The sequence below is a fragment of the Malania oleifera genome, chromosome 6 (genome assembly GCF_029873635.1).
Source record: "Malania oleifera isolate guangnan ecotype guangnan chromosome 6, ASM2987363v1, whole genome shotgun sequence".
Taxonomy (NCBI): domain Eukaryota; kingdom Viridiplantae; phylum Streptophyta; class Magnoliopsida; order Santalales; family Ximeniaceae; genus Malania; species Malania oleifera.
Genome location: NC_080422.1, coordinates 8,286,311 through 8,292,310, shown reverse-complemented (window position 1 = coordinate 8,292,310; position 6,000 = coordinate 8,286,311).

Below are 6,000 nucleotides of genomic sequence, written 5' to 3'. Positions count from 1 at the left end.
AATAATAGAGCAATAGTAACATTTTAAAACTGTCACTAATAATAGAGCAATAGTGATGATTTTTGGTCGATCTGGTGTAGAATCTATAGTGACGGACTTAAGTTTTTAGTGACGGTTTTAATCCGTCATTAATACTCTATAATTAGTGACGGTTTTAATCCGTCACTAATACTCTATAATTAGTGATGGTTTTAATCCGTCACTAATACTCTATTATTAGTGATAGTTTGAAAAATTCGTCACTAATAAGTATTAGTAATGACAGGTATAACAACTAATTGAAAACCGTCACTAATACTCATAGAACCGTCACTAATACTGGTAGTGACGTTTTGTAAGTATTAGTGACGGTTTAGAACCGTCACTAATAACCTTATTTTTTGTAGTCATGCTTTGTTCCCCCATCATCACTCGCCACATGCTTTGTTTCCCTCTTTGTCATTTATCCCATGCTATATTCCCTTCATCATTCTTCACCCTATGCTTTGTTCCCCCCATCATCACTCACCACATGTTTTGCTCTCCTCTTTATCACTCATCCTATGCTATATTCCATTCATCATTCTTCGCCCTATGCTTTATTCCCTCGTCATCACTCACTATATGCTTTGCTATCCTCTTTATCACTCATCTCATACTATATTCTCTTTATCATTCTTCACCCCATGCTTTGTTCCCTCATCATTTTTCACTTCATGCTTTGTTCTTCCCATAACTACTCCCCTATGTCTTCTTTACCATGCTTGCCCCAAGCTAAGTCTATAAATAACCTTCTCATTCTAAGCACAAAGGAGGGGTTTTTGGTGGTGGTAAGGAGAAGATTTCGAATATTGAAGTCTTCTATTAAAAGTTTGTGAAGTTAGTTTTTCTGAGTGGTAAGGAGAAGATTTTAAATATTGAAGTCTTCTACTGAGTGAGGTTACGTTTAATTCTTTTAGAAGATCAAGCGGTCGACTGATCCCGTTTCCTACCGGTGCTGGGTCATCCCATCTGAAGAAGGCACTCCGTAGTGCCTCGAGTCAGAGCTCAAGAACAGCCATCAGGAAGACGCTGTAGACTGGCCCCAGTAGACTCACCGATAGGAAAAGAAGACCGGAGGAGAGGAAGACGAGAGGTAAAACTAATGGATTTTCCTTTTCTAGGTTACATTCTGAAGTATAATAAACGGGGTATGAAGTTGTGAATCAAAGAGTCAAACCCAAAGTTAGGTTTAATCTCGAACCTAAATCCCGTTTATCTCTTTGCGAATTGTTTGAACCCTTGAATCGGTATGGAACCGATTTATTGTTTTATTTAGTATTTTTCTCTTTCCTTTAAATGTCTAATGATTCAAAAAACCCATAAAAAATCATAAAATGCCAAAAAAATCACAAAAGTTTTTTAGGAAAAATTCCAAAAATATTTTCAAACTTTGACTTCTATGAGCTTTGTTTTAATTTTATTTATACTATTTTGAAGTTCGGGAAAAATATTGAAAGTCATAAAAGTCACAAAAATGTTTTCACAATTAGAAAAATTCACAAAAACATTGTCAAGGTCCAAGAAATCATTTTCACCCTGAATGAGCCCAAAACCTCTCAAGGTTTCAAAAATGTCAATTTTCCTTAAAAAAAAATCCTATAAATTTCAAAATACCTGGGAGTTTTTTTTTTTTTGTAAAAAACCTATTTTATCTATTTTCCGATCCCAATGATTGCAAAGAAGGGTGTTGAGTTTTTCGAAGCATGATATGCCCCGGTTCTGAAGGAATACCTATATGTTAATTTTTTTTCCAGGTATTTGTTTTACAATTTTTAAAAAATGAGGAATTTTAAAAGCTAATTAAATTAAATTTTGGAATAATTTTTAATTAATCTGGTACCGTTCGTAAGAATGGGCGCGTAGGGGGTGCGAAGACCTTTCCCTTGCATAACCGTACTCCTGAACCCGTCTCTAGTAATACAGACCGATTCTACCCTTAATTGGATAATAATCAAGTGTTCTAACCACACAAAGGTTAGTGGCGACTTCATTACATCATTTTTCACAAAAATTTAAAATTCACTTTTCATTCGCTTCATTCCACCTGGGAACGTCGTGACAAATATTTTTTCAAAGCCTAATTTCACCATCGGTTCCTCCCTTTGCGTTGCTATGTTTTTTGCCTCCATGCATGCACTTGCAAATCAAGATTTATATAAAGCCTAATATTTTAAAAATTTAATAAACAAGAGGTATAGTAATTTGTTTTTGTATATTTAATATGCTTTTAAAAGGTTATTCTTTTCTTAAACACCGATAGTTAAGACTTGGAATTTGATTCCATTTTATTGTTTCAAGGGAATAAAAAATAAGGTTTCTAAAATAAATAAATAAATAAATAAAAATCTCATGTTTAATTATTACATGTAAGAACATTCATTGCATTTGCTTGGAGCTCTACATGATAAATTTTCACTCACTTTTTAAAGAAATTTTAGAAATTTATTATAATAGTATAAGATAAGCATAATGCCTCATGTATTGTAGATTTATAAAAATAAAATAAAATAAAGAGGGGACATGATTTGTTAAAGAAAACTACAAAATTTTGACTTCTTGATGGATTGGTAGCACTAAAGCTTGATAAATTGAAAGTTTATAAAAGTGAAAAAACATTTTTTTTTAAAAAAAAAGAGAAAGAAAAGTAAGAATAAAAGGAGGCACAACAACAGGTGAAAATTTTTGAAACTTTCAATAGTCTCCCTAATCCTAAGCCTAGAAACTATGACTTCAAATTTTCTGATTCATTATATTTGTCCTAAAAACAAATTGATAGATTTATGAAAATAAATCAATAGGATTCCTACATCCGGTACACGTTACCTCATTTAGTACGCTAGCTCAGATCCTTATATTTGGTGCATGGTAACTCGGGTTCCTATAACCCTCACACTGCTCGTAGACCCCACATGGCTTGTGGGGCCCACATATCTCCATTAGGCTTCACATGGTTTGTGGGCCCCACATCTCCTGATACACTAGCTCGGATTCCTATATCAGGTGCACGTTACCTCCTTTAGTACGCTAACTCGGATCCCTAGATCTGGTGCATGCTAGCTTGGGTTCCTATAACCTTACACGGCTCGTGGACCCCACACATCTCCATTGGGCCCCACATAGCGTGTCGACCCCACACATCTCCGTTAGGCTCTGCACGGCTTCTAGGACCCCCGTATTATTATTTTATTATTATTATTATTATTATTATTATTATTATTATTATTATTATTATTTATCTAATTTGTCAAATGCAAACATGCTTTATTCCCCCATCATCACTCACCACATGCTTTGTTCCCTTCTTTATCACTCATTCCATGCTATATTCCCTTCATCATTCTTCATCCCATGCTTTGTTCCCCCATCATCACTCACCACATGCTTTGTTCCCCTCTTTATCATTCATCCTATGCTATATTCTCTTCATCATTCTTCACCCCATGCTTTGTTTCCCCCATCATCACTCACCACACACTTTGCTCTCCTCTTTGTCACTCATCCCATGCTATATTCCCTTCATCATTCTTCACCCTATGCTTTATTCCCCTTATCATCACTCACCACATGCTTTGCTCTCCTCTTTATCACTCATCCCATGCTATATTCCCTTCATCATTCTTCACCCTATGCTTTATTCCCCCCATCATTACTCACCACATGCTTTGCTCTCCTCTTTATCACTCATCTTATGTTATATTCCCTTTATCATTCTTCACCCCATGCTTTGTTCCCTCATCATTTTTCACCCCATGCTCTGTTCCTTCCATAATTACTCCCCTATGTCTTCTTTACCATGCTTACCCCAAGCTAACTTTATAAATAATCTTCTCATTCTAAGCACAAAGGAGGGGTTTTTGGTGGTGGTAAGGAGAAGATTTCGAATATTGAAGTCTTCTATTATAAGTTTGTGAAACTAGTTTTTTTGAGTGGTAAGGAGAAAATTTAAAATATTGAAGTTTTCTACTGAGTGAGGTTACGTTTAATTCTTTTAGAAGATCAAGCGGTCGATTGATCCCATTTCCTACCGGTGCTGGGTCATCCCATCTAAAGAAGGTACTCCGTAGTGCCTCGAGTCAGAGCTCAAGAACAACCATCAGGAAGACGCGGTAGACTGGCCCCAGTAGACTCACCGACAGGAAAAGAAGACCGGAGGAGAGGAAGACGAGAGGTAAAACTAATGGATTTTCCTTTTCTAGGTTACATTCTGAAGTATAATAAACGGGGTATGAAGTTGTGAATCGAAGACTCAAACCCAAAGTTAGGTTCAATCTCGAACCTAAACCCCGTTTATCTCTTTGCGAATTGTTTGAACCCTTGAATCGGTATGGAAACGATTTATTGTTTTATTTAGTATTTTTTTTCTTTCCTTTAAATGTGTAATGATTCAAAAACCCATAAAAAATCATAAAATGCCAAAAAAATCACAAAAGTTTTTTAGGAAAAATTCCAAAAATATTTTCAAACTTTGACTTCTATGAGCTTTGTTTTAATTTTATTTGTGCTATTTTGAAGTTCGGGAAAAATATTGAAAAATCATAAAAGTCACAAAAATATTTTCAGACGTAAAAAAAATCACAAAAACATTTTCAAGGTCCAAGAAATCATTTTCACCCTGAATGAGCCCAAAACCTCCCAAGGTTTCAAAAATGTCAATTTTTCTTACTTAAAAAAAATCCTACAAATTTCAAAATACCTGGGAGTTATTTTTTTGTAAAAGCCCTATTTTTTCTACTTTCCGAACCCAATGATTGCAAAGAAGGGCGTTGAGTTTTTCGAAGCATGATATGTCCCGGTTATGAGGGAATACCTATATGTTATTTTTTTTTTCCAGGCATTTGTTTTGCAATTTTAAAAACGGGAGTAATTTTAAAAGCTAATTAAATTAATTTTTAGATAATTTTTAATTAATCTGGTACCATTCATAAGAATGGGTGTGTAGGGGGTGCGAAGACCTTCCCCTTGCATAACCGTACTCTCGAACCCGTCTCTGGTAATGCAGATCGATTCTATCCTTAATTGGATAGTAATCAAGTGTTCTAAATACGATAAAAGGTTAGTGTCGATTCCATTACACCATTTTTCACGAAAATTTAAAATTCACTTTTCATTCGCTTCATTCCGCTTGGGAACGTCGCGACAGATACTTTTTTAAAGTCTACTTTCACGGTTTCACCATCGGTTCCTCCCTTTGCTTTGCTTTGTGTTTTTGCCTCCATGCATGCACTTGCAAATCAAGATTTATATAAAGCCTAATATTTTAAAAATTTAATAAACAAGAGGTATAGTAATTTGTTTTTGTATATTTAATATGCATTTAAAAGGGTTATTCTTTTCTTAAACACCGATAGTTATGACTTGGAATTTGATTCCTTTTTATTATTTCAAGGGAGTAAAAAATAAGGATTCTAAAATAAATAAATAAATAAATAAAAATCTTATGTTTAATTATTACATCTAAGAACATTCATTGCATCTACTTGAAGCTCTACATGATAAATTTTCACTCACTTTTTAAAGAAATTTTAGAAATTTATTATAATAGTATAAGATAAGCATAATGCCTCATGTATTGTAGATTTATAAAAATAAAATAATATAAAGAGGGGACATGATTTGTTAAAGAAAACTACAAAATTTTGACTTCTTGATGGATTGGTAGCACTAAAGCTTGATATATTGAAAGTTTATAAAAGTGGAAAAACATTTTTTTTTTTTTAAATGGAAAGAAAAATAAGAATAAGAGGAGGCACAACATGTGAAAAATTTTCAAACTTCCAATAGTCTCCCTAATCCTAAGCCAAGAAACTATGACTTCAAATTTTCCGAATAATTGTGTTTGTCCTAAAACAAATTGATAGATTTATGAAAATAAATCAATTACTCTGACATAATCTACACATCTTGCAACATTACATTCTCCTCCCTTTGTAATGAATCAATCCATAACTCTTTTACCTATAAGAAGTGTTAGATGATATT